General features: G+C 37.6%; 1 non-coding gene across 1 annotated transcript; it reads left to right on the forward strand.

Moving 5' to 3' along the window:
• The first annotated feature begins 8,055 nt into the window (after nucleotides 1–8,055).
• Nucleotides 8,056–8,127, forward strand: TRNAE-CUC. Its single transcript has one exon. It is a non-coding gene; the product is annotated as a tRNA-Glu (tRNA).
• Nucleotides 8,128–13,686: the final 5,559 nt, after the last annotated feature.

The raw sequence follows: 13,686 nt of genomic DNA on the forward strand, positions 1-13,686 counted from the left end.
GGAAATGAAAGGAGATGGGTTTTTCTGAATCAGCCCTGACTAAGTATAATAAATTCTTACAGTTGATTCTCTTATGGTCTACCACTACAGAGGAGGTTAAGGAAGAGAGTAGAAGAGTTTTAAGTCAGCTCTGTGCTACATTTGGTAAGCCTCTTCAGAACTCAGTATGCTCCTACTATAAACCAATGGCTTCCCACACAGCTTTTCATGCCACAATTTCACAAACTACCTGACACCTGCCCTTCCCTGGATCACGTTCTGCTTCCTCTTGTGACATTTCAGGCACACATTGAACATACTGCCCATTGCCAAGTTGTTTCAATTAACAAAAGAAGCAGCAAACTCATTTTCTCTAAGGAAAAGGAAACGGTGTCCTACTGGAACAGCAAACTGAATTAGTTAAGAGGAAAGCTGTCAAAGAGTTGTCACTGCAAGGGAGCGTGATTGCCCCTTTTGGCAGTGAAGAGCCATTAGCTTAGCTCAGCTGTACATACCTTCATCTAGCAGTGCTGGGTCACCAGCTCTGTGCTGCCACCTCTCCATTTTAGTAAACTCTGAAGTACTCAGAGTGAGAGAGGTATGTCCTATGTATCAAGTTCTAGATACATTTAAGTAAATTCCTCAAAACAGTTCAGGTTCAAAACAGAAGTTATAAGAATATAATAAAATGCTAATTTTTCCTTAAGGCTCTCTTTCAAGATAAACATCCTTAAATATCTTAGATAAAATCACATTAATAGAAGTGTTTTAATGTGATTTTATCTAAGATATTCAGTGTCATTACCACGTAAAAGTCTTAATACCAAGAAAACATTTTTCATAAGAACTATGAAAGAAATCTGAAGCTATAGGAATATAAATGTTATTATCAAAATTAATTTGTAAATCAGAGAGATACTTATAAGCGAATATTGCCAAGAAGTACACAGGAACAAAATTTGAACACTTGCTAGGAAAAATAAAAAAAAATTAAAAAATGAAGGAATACATAAATGTAGAGTTTGAAGGTAAAAGACATCTTTTCAAGTAATTCACCTGAATGAGTTAAAGCCCGGCCCCCAACATGTCTACATTTTTACACACATCAGTTGGGTAGCATTTCGTTCTGTGGCAACAGCAAAGCACAGAGCAAATTAACCAAATCTAGCACCAGTTGCACTGTTGACATTTGCTTGCATGTTTCTATTTCACAAAACCAATTGTTTTCATTCGTATTCATGCCAGCATTTACGCATGTACACAGAGTTTATCAAATGCTAAAATGTTCTCTTGAAAGCTGGAATCACTTTTCTGTCATCCTGTTGAAATCATGACATAGAATAAAGGAGGATTTCAGCACAAAATTTATATACACAAACATTTCACATGTTTAAAACTAGACACATCTCACTGAAGTAACACCTTGTGGGTACTAAAAGTCATGCACACATGCAGCCAAGTGGAGAATGCACAAACTCAAATCAGCAGACAAGGGAGTAGAATCATTTAAAAATGCTGCCATAGGAATAATTCTGTCATTGTTCTTCTTAAAAGTCATGCTCTGAGTGGCCTGTAGCAGCTGCAGGGAGGTAATCGAATTATTCAATCCAAAATAAGTTGCTCCTGTACAGTAAGAAACTCTTTGTATGAGAAAGGTGTATATGAGAATGGACATAACATGCTGAATGGCCTTGGACAGTACAAGCAGAATTACACATAATCATGAAGGAAATGGCCCGGATGGCAGGGACTTTAGATCCTGCAGTGTTCAAATGCAGCTCCTCACTATTCCTCCTCACGCAGCACTATCGCTGCCAAGGGCAGCACAAGTCATGGACAAAAGACATCCATTTGAAGGACAAGTTAAAGTTTTTGCCAGTGGGTATAGAAAAACACATGCTGAAGCACTTCAGGCACTTTTTTGAAGTTTACTGTAGTTGAAACACCCTCCAAATCTGGAGTTAAGAAGTGTTCCCAGATTTCTCTCCCACACTAAGCTAACACATCCCCCAGCTACGCTTTTCTCTGGCTGAAAAATCCATCCTGTACTAACTTATCTTTAACCATGTGATGACAGGAGTACATTGTCTCCTCAGTTTTGCATATATCAAAATTGTTGGAGGACTTTTACCCTTCAGTTGCAGAGAGGTATGGAGACAGTAAGGAAAGGTATTGCAGGTAAAGGTGGCAATCCCAAGGTGAGACAGCACAAGGAAGGTCCGGATTCCATCACTGCGTTTATAATGGACCAAATGGGGAGGTCATTTATCCTGGAGTTTTCCCTCGTGGTCCGTAACAGCACATTATTTTATGGGTGTCCAGCTTGAGGCATTAAGATGTGATTAATTGCTTGATACCACAAAGTATGAACTACATAAAATTAGGGTAAGAAACTAAAAGTGGGGGACATCCAATCTGAGCTTCATGTGCTCCATGTCACCATTGTAGGTTTGTGTACATTAGCCTAGATGAGAGCTGCTGTTTGAAATCCAGCTCCACCACTTTAAAAGCTGTGAAGTTTCTAAGACACAGGGTCTTGACAACTCTGGTTACCAGAAGTAAGCCATCCCACTGCCTCAATCACTTATATGAAGGGAAGTAAAAAAAAGTGCTTTAGGGAGCTGATCCTTATTGCAATTGAGTTCTTAGTTGTTGCTTTTCGGATCCGCTCTTTCTTCACACTATGCCTCTGGGCAATAGCAAATTCTCTTGGCAGTCATACGCAACTGCTGCCTTTCCCTCTCGTCCTCAGCACTTCAAAGCTGCATATTGAAATGAAAGATTAGTATGGAAAGATACGTATATTTTTACGTGACACCAATGCTTTAAAACATTCAAACAGTACTCCTGAAGTCCCATCTCAGCTGCCGATTGCATATTCAACATCATAAATATATTCATTGTCGTTTTAGTTGTTACGTGTTCCTCAAAATTTTAAAATGTTTTGTTATAAATCCACTTACACTATACTATGGATAATTTATATAATTTCTTTTTTTTCCAAATTTGTGAGAGGTGTTATGGCAAAAAACAAGCTCATTGAGCCAACCGCTGTCCCTGATCCTTTCATATATGACCACTTTTAGCCTTAGTTTCTAATTTAATATCAGGAACTATAAAATAGATATGCTGCTGCCATAGTTCATATAAGGTAATGTTTTTCTGATCCTCAAAGTCATAGTTTGCTTAATAGGTTGATGTTTCAAAGATTTTTTCTCCACATGACCTGAAAAAAATATTTTATATATAACTGAATGGATAACATATCTTTATCTTCCTGGACACTTCTTACACAGTCTCCAAAATTCTAATTTAAGGTTTTATTCAAATACCAGAGTTGTTGCAGATACAATGGCACATGCTGCTGAATTACACTTTCTTTTTTGATCTTCATAACCACTTCACTTTTGGCTCCATATGCCTCAGGATTAGTCAGACTGCATTAACTAATTGCAGATATGGATACAACTGACTTTCTACTAAAATAGGAAAATCTTGTTATTGTTGTGTAGGAATGTGATCAGGAAATGTGCATCAACAGGCAACAATGCTATAGATTTTCAGTCAATTACAGTATAATTTCTTAAAAGATAAGCTCGGAAAGCTGCTTAAAGATAGGTACTTGCTTCAGCATATCCTGCATGAGGCTTAATGTCAGTTCCTCCCATCTGTTAAATGGAGGCAACATAATTTCTCCACAAAGAGTTACAAGGGCAATTATTTAAGGCTAGTTCTGTTTATATGGTCATTCTATTTCTGTCGCTAACCTGAAGGTTTATGGGTTATTTCCATGCCTTTTAAGACTGCTGCACCCCACTTGCATTCAGAAGACTATTATTGTATAGATAATTAGATTCTAACAAATACGGTCTCATAATTTCTTCAGAAACAAAGTATATGGTCTCCATTTCCAAGAAGGAACATGGGTCTTCAGACTATTAGGTCAGTGTCTTTAAAAAGTTATGAGTAAGTATTCTTTGAAGGCTTGCTTTTCTTCTCATCCTATTTAAGAGCATCCTCTAAAGTTCTGAAAATCCTAGTATTCTATTAACACTCTACAGAAGAATTTTAGCACTGAAATGCTTGGATGTGACATGTTCTTACAGTAGGTATGAATCTGGACTGCAGTTGGACTAGCACCTTTGCCACATCTACAAATATGCATTCACGTATACAGATGTGTAGAGTTTAAAAATATATCAAATGTACGTGTGGGAATAACGCATACACGAACCATGTTATTGTCCCAAATTGCTCCAGTGGATGAGAAGCAAGGAGTTAACATTTTTCAGATTTTTGGCATCAACTGGAATTGTGAGGAAAATCTGTGACAGTGCAGATGATTCTGAGTTCACTCCTTTACAGCTTACATACTAATTTGGAGCTAAGGAGATCTTCAACTACTAAAACATGACCAAGTAGCACATCACAGGTTTAATGTTACATTTAAAAAGTCCCAGCAGCATTATTTAAAGTTAAGCATTCAAAAACGTACATCCCAAGTCTTCCCTCTTGTCATAGAGGGACATTATAAAACAAGTTTCTGTAGCAGATTCGTATCTTAGTTTTGTTTACCTAGTTATGGTGTCCACTAATCCAAAGCAAAGGAACATCAAAGAAGGACCTGGGCCATTAAGCTTAGTGCTCCAAATCACATGCACGACATTGATTTTTAATTCTTAATGGCTATGGAGAACCTGTTTCACCTCCATAACACTTTCCATCACCCAAAACAGAACATAAAATTTATAATAGACCACAAATAGACATTTGCTACAGAAATATGCCAGGAAAGATCACAGGTGCTTTCATGTTTTTCACCCCTGCAGCAGAATATGGAAAACTATGGTCCAACTATGAAGTTAACCAAGGAAAACTCTACCAATCCATAGTAAAAGTAATCATGTCTTATTAAAGGATTTGTTTGCTAAAGAAACACAGCACTCATACCCTGTACTTGATGCATAAGGTTGCACAGTACAAAGTATTCATGTTAAGCTGCTGTAGAGGTTGGATGTACTTCTTTCTCCTCTAGTGTTTAAAAATCACACCCTTTAGATGCTGGACGCCTTTCTTTCAATATTTGATTGAACTTACTGCATATTGCACCACTACGCACAAGAAATCCACCTGAGGGTTTTGGACTCTCATTGTTCTTCCTACAATTCTGTGTGCACAAGACTCATCATGGCTAGACTTCGCAAACAAAGATTTGAGAAGGATTCTATCCACACTTGCTACAAGCGCGTTGATGGCTAAAATGGCCAATGCGAGATAGACAAGTCCGGTTGCAAAAGGCCCAGTGGAATGTCTCCTTAGGTGGTATTGGCAAGACACAATTCTTTCTGTGTTGTCTTTTCTCCTCAAGAATGATTCTGCATGTGTTCTTAAAAGCATCAGCAGCGTTAAAGATAGTGTGTTTCCATGTCTTCTGATTGGAGGTCAGAGTAGACCAACGATGATGATCAATGTGGCCAAGCTGAGATATTGTTTCAGGGAGTCCTTGTATCTCCTCTTTGGGGCTCCTCTCTTGCAGCAGCCAGTGACAAGTTCACCATAAAGCATGATCTTAGGGAGGCAGTGGTCCTTCATCCTTGAGACGTGCCCTGCCCAACGCAGCTGTGTTCTCAGCAACATGGCCTCAATACTCGTTAACTGCTGCTTGCTCAAGAACAGACGCATTAGTCACATAATCAGTCCAGTGGATGTTTAGGATTGTACAGAAGCAGCGTTGATGGAAGTGTTCTAAAAGTCACAAGTGGTGGCGGTAAATGACCCATGATTCAGACTCGTATAAAAGAGCAGATAGCACAATGGCTCTGTAAACACTAATCTTTGTACTTTTCTTCAGGTGTTTATTACACCAAACTCTTTTATGGAGTTTTCCAAAAGCTCTATATGCCTTTGCTAACCTGTTGTCTATCTCTTTGTCAGTCTTACCATCCGAAGAGATGATGCTTCCCAGATAATTAAATTGCTGGACTGACTCGAGCTCTGATTCGCCAGTGATGATGTGAGGATGATGGAACACTTCCTGAGGTGCAGGTTGGTAGAAAACTCCTGTCTTTTTCAAGCTGACTTCCAGTCCAAAAAATTCAGCAGCCTCTGCAAAGCAGGATGTTAAATGCTGCAGAGCTGCTTCTGTGTGGGCAACGAGGGTGACATTGTCAGCATAAAGCAAGCGCAAAAGACTAAACCAAAGCTAAATCATTTACAATACCCTGATGAGCAGTCACATCTGCAGTCAAACAATTGCTGTATAGACAACACACAGTACATCCCTGCACATGAATTTAGTGTGAGCTAAAGATCTCTAGAACAATCTACAATTGCAGAGAGAAGCAGTTATGCGTGACAACTATATCCATAAATCATTCATGGCTGGGCTTCGCGAACGAAGATTTGGGAAGGTTTTATCCACATTTGTTACATAAATAATGCCCTGAGAATGAACATCACTTTTACTTCATCTTTAAGATCCCTTCCAACACAAACCATTCTATGATTCTAAGGGACTCACTATATAGCACAGTTCTACAGTGATGTGACAAAACTTGCCATTGTCAGCTCTACTTCAACTAGAAAAGTAAACTTTGCTCAAACTGTAATTGTTTTTTGATCTAATAACTTTGCAATTTTGTCTGCTGTGGAAATATGGATCAATCTGGACATTTATAAGGAAGGAGAGATATACATGCATCATAAAATTACCCATATCTCAAAACCCAACACAGATATTATGGCTTATATTAAAAAAACAGTTTATCATGGAAAATGATGCGTCACCATTGATGTATAGCATCCAAATGATGAAATGCTTGAATTCAAGCATCAAGGGAATGCTGGTTTGCCATAGTTTCTAGATAACTTAGCTGCCTCACCTCTGTCCCTTAACTTCATTTTTTTAATTCCATGCTAGCAAAAACACCAAATTATTTAATTTTATTTTTCTATTGATATAATTGGGCTATTACATAACTCACATTCTGTAGCTTTAGAACCAGCAGTGTGTACAGTCGCTATAAAGAAAGTTGTATCATGTCATTATATGAGACACAAAGTGATATGTTGTAGGTCATAAAAGAGAAATATCACAAATACAATGTACAGAAAGGATTATTCTACCTTGCAGATACAGAATTCCTGAATCTTTGCTTAGTGGTGTGGGATTAAATTACATTGTCTTCCAAAAAATGCCATCTTAAGTAATGGTATCATTGTGCAATAGAGAAAAGCTATTGTCTGAAATAGTAATGGTTTCTCTCTCCATTTACCTGATTTTCCCTATACCACCTCAAGTAAAAATTAAATACTGGAGTATAAAATAAACTGTATCAGTCCAATAAATATATATTACTAAAATATGCATACACTAAAAAGTGAAGAACATCTTAGTTGTTGAAGAATCAATCTTGATTAAAAAAAAATAATTTAGTACTTTAAATTAATTTTAGGGTGTTAGGAGGACTTGATATTGAAAGGGAAAGAAAATGTCTTATTAAAAATTTACCATGCTTTATTTTCATTTATCAGTACAAATATGTCCGTTTTGCTAACATGATATAGATAGAATATTCCAGTAATACTTACTTGTAATACTACTACACTGAAATCAGAACTAGTATGAATAAAAGTGGACCAAAATCATTCAAATAATGGTTGGACTTATGAAGGTTGCACTGAAATTAAAAAGACAAAATCAACCATATCAAACAAACAAAAAAATTAACTATATTGCTAGTGTCTTGGATATGTGGTATTTTCTAGAATAAAGGAAAACATTGTGGCACAGCTCACTTGAGATAACCCCAGAAATCAGCTAGATGCCCAAGCCAGTGGCTGCAGGTGAGTCCTGCCAACACTGACCGGGCTTTTTTAACCTAAGCACAATAAAAAGTAACTAAAAAACCAGTAGAGCAAGGAAATCAAAAATTGTCTCAAAACTCAGTCTTCATTACCTTCTCTCATATTCTAAAAACTTCAGGTAAAACTGCAGTCTCAAGACTTGCAAAAGTATGATCTACAGAGAAATATCAAGCCAGACCTACTACCATCCTTCTTTATTATTGTCGAGGACCCCTGGTGGTCTAGTGGTTAGGATGCGGTGCTCTCACCGCCGTGGCCCGGGTTCGATTCCCGGTCAGGGAACCCCTCCAGGCAGATGGAGTTTGTAAGGCCATCCATCTAAGAGGTCACTGTAAACAAACCTACGCCCTGAGGACCTCACTGCCACCGTCCGAGCTCGCTCGGCTGAGGCAGATGAACCTTAGGATTAAAGGGTGGGCTCAGCTCAGCGCACACTGTGTCTCATCTAAAAAATCCACTGTGCAGGCTCAAAGGGTAAAGACCTTTCCCAAATCTTTGTTCGCGAAGACTGGCCATGATGATGATGATTAGTATTGTCATTTCAAGAATGCTTTACTATACTTTGTTGACACTCATTGAATTTTTTCCGTCTTGCAAAATACATCCTCTTTTTCATGTAGTTGATTGGAGTTATCTATTCATAAGGAACATAATTAAGAAGGAATAAAGAGCACCAAGTAAAACAGCCAAATTCCACTTTCTTAAATCCAACAAACAGTATGCTCCAGCATTATACAGTTAAATTCCCTGATTGAAAAATAAAACTTTTATTATCTGGTGTTGCCCATATAAATCAGCAATTTTTTAATTGCTGATTTAGAGAGATCAGTTTGAACAGATTGAAATATTTATAGAAGGTGGGCCCATTACAAAGCACATTAATTACTTGGAATTATGTTCACTGGAAAGCAAAGACCTGCTATATCCATTGCAAACTCAATATTTTCTTATCATCTCCTTCATTCTTTTTATGTTTTATCTTCCCTGTTCAGATTCTTTGCTTGTTCTCTCTAATCATTACAGTATTAAAATATTCCCTGGTCATAAACAACTTTGTAAGCAGAGCTACTCACTTGTCGGACAGAACCTAGAGATTAAAATGAGCCAGAAACGCTCTTGGAAATCATATGAGAATCTTCAGTTGACAAAAGAATAGGTAGTATTTATTACCATATGTCCTCCTACAAGCCTCTTTTCTGGAACAGTCACAAAAGATATGCTAAGGAAGCCCCAAATGATGGATGCCCTGCAGGGACTTGGGGAACATTTTTCATCATCATGTTCTCAAACTGTTTTTCAATGCTAAACTGAACTGAACTTCCCAACCACAGTTTTGACCTTTCTTGTAGTAGGATGTGCATTTCTATCACGTTGTATGTAAGAACATGGACACCAAAGAGATCATTCATGTCATTTTACCACAGATTGGTCTGACTTTCTGTTTCTACAAGTGAAAAGCTAGAGCTGCATAACAATTTTCTGTATGCTCAGTATAAATACTTGGAACTCATTGGCTCTCACATATTGATACACAGGGTAGAAAGGAAGAAATGTGAAAAGATAAAAGGTTGGCCTTCCACAGTATAAGTAACCAGAAAGCACAATATCAGGATGCAGTGAGGAGTCTAGACAGCAGAAGATACAGCTGCTGGTAGCAGCTCAAATATCATATGTGTTGCTGACATGGGCACCAAGAAGAGCCTAGCAGAAAGTTAAGATATACTTTTTTTTTTTTAAACTTCCAGGGAAAAGTTTAAAAAAAACCCACAAAACCAAAAACAAAACAAAACAAAAATAAAAAATTCCCACCAAAATCAAAAACAACCTAGTATTTATTCACATGGAAAGCCTACTTGACCACCCCTTTCTGCCAAATCAATTCCAATAGCAAGAGTTTGATTTGACCCTCAATTTTGAAAGCTCTCTATATGCAGAACTTCCTTGCGTATCAAAACATGGCTTAAAGAAAAAACCTTCAGACTGCTTTGTTTATAAAATAACCCACTTCAGAACAGCCAAGTGGAATTCCCTGATTAGTCAGGTTTTTCCCCAACAGGATGTTGCTCAGATGCTGCTAAACAGTAATGTTGCAATTCATCAATTAAAAGGAGTTGGTGCCATCAACCTGAGTGTTATTTTGAGATGCGTGAGCAGCCGCTCTGCCCTAGTTGATTACAGAAAATGATGTTTCTGCCACCACACTGACTCTCCAATTCCAGCATTTCAGCCTTAAGTGAATATTGAGTCATTTCTCAGGAACTGCAAGAAACAGCTAAGCAGATGCGCTCAGTCAGCCTTGTCAGCTTTTCCCTTGTGCAAATCCAAATGTATCAAAGTTTGATTAGCACTGTAGAGAAAAAAGACCATCTGCTAACAAACCAATGCATGTCTCCTAGAAAAGGAGCAAAGAGCTGTTAGATACTTGCACTGCTGAAATGTAAAGGGAGCAGGAAGTTGTTGTTTCTTTCAAACAAATGTGTGCCCAAAATAACATGGTAAACTTTTCTATGTTGTGAAAACCAACACAGAAAAGGTGAAATCACACAATCAGAGCACTTCTTCCTACAGTCCATTTTCGCTGTAAGCAAAAATACAGCAAGTACTGCTGTTGCATCCAGTTTATAAATCAGATTAAGGAAATCCATTATTCACTGGATAAAATGATCTTTTTTTTTTTTTTAGTTAATCCTAAACAATTTAGATTAAATTCCTAAGCCTGTGACTGCTTAAATTCCTGCAGAAAGACTTTTGGAACACATTTTATAGCCATATGCTTAAGTGGATGATGTAAGGTCACATTCAGTAGAATTCTTCAATGAAAGATATAATATCTTTTCACAACTCTTGATGCTTTTGAAACATTGTGTTGGGGTGAATAGGAAAAAGAAAAAGAGAGACATCGGGTTTGTTTCTGTTTATCCAACAGCTATTGCTCCAAAAACATTCTTAGTAAAACACAGAATTTGGAGTAATATTTCGTTCATGCCTGCAATATCTATTACTTCACGAAATAAATGACCCTGAAAAATGTCAGTTTATACATTTTAAAACAAGTTTTAATTTAGGCCTCTTGTCACAGCACAGAGCAATATCATAATTAATGATGTGAAACTGGTAGCTAAGGTGTCATTACACAGGGGAATGTCACAGTGAATCAAGTTAAACTAGCTACTAAAAAAATTCAGCACTGGAATATTAGTTTTTATACGCACAGTATATCAAATAAATCTTTGACAAGCCACAAAAGAGGGTACAGATTAAACATGATATGGGATGAGCAGATTTGGTACAAAGCTGGCCCAGAATCTCAAAATGCCAGCAAATCAAGGCCTATGGGTAGGTCAGGCTATTTATTTGTCAAGTTGACCTACTTCTATTACACTTATCGTTCTTCTGAATACCATTTAGAAGTCTTTCTGTCAGAGCAAAAAACAATGTTAATTCATCAGAGCTCTGATGTCATTCTTAAGAAGGCTGCATGCCTCCTGAAGATGTGTTTACATGGATTTCTAGGAAGTGCTCTAAGCTGTTCAAAACACCTTTATCCTGTTACCAGCTAGCTTTTTCTAAATTGAATTAGCATTACACCTAAAAATCAGGTGTAAAATGAAATTAGCACTTAAACCAAATACATTCATTTGTTATTTTTCATTACAGCAGTTACCAGTATAAGTTACTTCTTATCTAAATATTCATGAACAAAGTTTTAAGACAACATCATACAATTGAAACTGCATAATATTCTGGAAGTATGGAATCTGTTGGAACTGGTTAGGAGCCACACAGTCCATTCCCCTTGTGGCTGTGTACATGGGGTTCCTAGGGATAGGCAGAGGAGATGTTTGGGCATGCCTAGACAACAAAATTTGCAGCCCCAGGGACAAAGGTGAAATTTACACTACGAATCTGAGTTGTTGCTTTCATAAAAATAATTTTTGGCTTACCATTATTCCATTATACTCAGTATATCTTCCCTCGAAGAGCATACATTATTCATTGACTGACTGGAACAGAACAAAGTAATTTAAAAACAAACAACTACAAAATCTCCAAGTTTAACTTATTGTATATGCATTAGCCTATGGCAGAAGACAATTACCTGTCTGCTACTAGCATGTTGTGATGTATGGCCCTTTTCATATCAACAAACGAGCACATATAAGAGCTATTGCAGCTCTTGTACACATAGGTGGGTTTTTTGTTTCATTTTGCAGATGAATTTTTTTCCCTTTAGCAATCCTCCTTTATCAATCTTCTCTTGTTTAAACTTTATTTGTACTTTTGAATCTAAATTTCCCCCTTAACTATGGACTGCACTCCTGTGAAGAGTTTCTCTAGCCACTCATGCTCATGGGTTTTGTACCATCAGACATTGCAGCTACTGGAAGGCCTGACTGCTACCTGGGGGCATAACCAGGCTCATTTTGAACTGCTTTGTTCATACAATAACTTCAGCAAGGATTCAATCTCATGGACTTTCTCCTGACTCTCCCGTCATATGTCCAAACATTTCCACAGGCTTATATTTAGAAGCCCATACTGCTACCACTGCAATCATCAGCCTCTTTAATCAGAAAGAGCTACTGGCTGCAAGGCTAGGCATACAACAGTTACTTCTCCACTGTAGTATATACACCTTTAGGTAGCATAAATATTTAAACAGAATGTTTTGGGAGGAGCCCTATGGAGCCCTTTCTCTACCTCTCTTCTCAGATGTTTCCCTTTCCTCTCATGTAACCCTAACTATCTGCATGTTACATGCAGTAAATACCTTTAATGGGCTCCTTTATACAAATACACTCAATCAGGTGCATCAGCAAGGAGCATATTTACACCTCTTGCTGAGGACTTAAGGCTCAGGGAATATCTGAGAGACCATCCACCTCATACCACTCTTTGCTACCTTGATACACAGTTCAACTCCTAAGTTCATAATGTGATCCTGGCTTTGTGTGGAATATTTGTATAAAAAGTCATGTTAATGAAATGCAGAGCAGTGCTAAGTGATGATATGTAAGTACAAATGCATGTACAAATAGATGCTTTTTTTTTCTGATAAAGTACGTTTTCAGTATTAAATGCATTTTGGTTTGCACATTGTCCCATTTTGTTATTGTCATAATGGCTTCCTCCTAGGCACTACTCATGCAGTCCTATAGACTACTGAGAAGGGAGGAGAAAGGAGAATTTCCTGTGCTTTTTCTTCTAGACAGCTCTTAATGTTTTCATAAGCCTTTACAGATATTACTGTCATAAAAAGTAAGGTAAGATAGTTGTATGTGTACTTGAAAAAAGTGTTTCACGCTGTGCATGCTGTCTCAGGTCACCAGTTACTTAATTGTATTCATTCATACTCCAAGAGAGCTTTATCTTGTTCTTTCTTTTTATAGGAGACAGCAGTAAAAATCACCTTGGCTCTGACTTTAGGATACTAGCATCGAAGGAGGGACATACAGAAAGGCAAGAGGATGGGATACAGCAACAATACAACACCACTTGTATTGTCTGTAGAGAAGAGTTGGAGGATTACCATTGCTTTGCTTTTACCACTATGAATATAGGAAATGTATGTTTGTAGAAAAAAGATATACCCAAAGTGTAAGGCATACCCCTGTGTTCATAGATAGGATCCAACCTCAGCTGATGTTCCCTTTCATATCCCACAGTCCTTATTCCTTAAGGATGTAAGGAGAGGATGAAGCCATTACTTCATTCTGAATTACCTCCTCAAACCTTTTAAAAAGAAGGGGCTGGGGAGAGGATTGAGGAAGGGTGGTAAAAGAAATGTGCCTCGATTTGCACAACAATAGTTTTCATTACTTAAAGTAGTGCTGGGCAAAT

Source organism: Chiroxiphia lanceolata, chromosome 1 (assembly GCF_009829145.1).
Source record: "Chiroxiphia lanceolata isolate bChiLan1 chromosome 1, bChiLan1.pri, whole genome shotgun sequence".
NCBI lineage: Eukaryota > Metazoa > Chordata > Aves > Passeriformes > Pipridae > Chiroxiphia > Chiroxiphia lanceolata.